Source organism: Galeopterus variegatus, unplaced genomic scaffold, assembly GCF_000696425.1.
Source record: "Galeopterus variegatus unplaced genomic scaffold, G_variegatus-3.0.2 Scaffold1619, whole genome shotgun sequence".
NCBI classification, from domain to species: Eukaryota; Metazoa; Chordata; class Mammalia; order Dermoptera; family Cynocephalidae; genus Galeopterus; species Galeopterus variegatus.
Window position 1 is genome coordinate 281,856 of NW_007727730.1, and position 737 is coordinate 282,592.

The following is a 737-nucleotide window of genomic DNA, read 5'->3' on the forward strand; positions in this document are numbered from 1 at the left end:
AGTGGGACACAAGCACTGAGGGCAGAGAATGGCAGCTGCACAGCGTGTATGACAAAGGAATATGGCCAGGTCATAGAGTCAGAGAGAGCTCACCTGCAGGAGTGGTGCTTGTCCTGAGATCTGATGTACGGTCACGCATCACTTAATGATCAGGTCACAGTCTGAGAAATGCATCATTAGGTAATTTCATCCTCATGCGAAAGTGTGTCATGAAAGAGAACAGCACTGAATTTTCGTGTTCTCTACACTGGCCGCTAGCTGCATGAGCGTGGGCCTCTAATTACGTTACTCCATCTCTCTGTGCCTCACTTTCCCCATCTGTTAAATGGAGATTAGAGTAATGCCACCCTCACAAAGTTATGGAAATTAACTTACAGGTGGGGACTGTGCCTCACACTCAGGGAGCATTCAGTGCATGCCAGCTGCCTGTTATTAACTGATATTTTGCCATGGGGATGGGTGAGAATCTTTTTAAAATGCAATAATTCTGAAGTCGACAACAACCCTGTTACTTGGGGTCAGACCTAATGTGTCAAATGCTTGGCTCTCTGTCTTAAAGGCCTCCGCTACCTTTGGGAGGGTCACCGGTGGGTGAGCTAGGCACTCCTTTGCAGCACATGTTGCAGTAGGTTTGTCAACACCAGCACCACCACAAACGTATCGTACTTTACCCTACAGTGTTACGATGGATACTTACTGGTAATGACAGTAATATCTTGGTGATGTTGGTGATAATG

The 737-nt window shown here is 46.7% G+C and overlaps 1 protein-coding gene across 1 annotated transcript in view; it reads left to right on the forward strand.

Annotated features, from left to right (window-relative positions):
* COL5A3 (collagen, type V, alpha 3) overlaps positions 1-737 on the forward strand; it is a 43,446-nt gene that overhangs the window by 12,259 nt on the left and 30,450 nt on the right. The gene's annotated exons all lie outside the window — the stretch shown is intronic.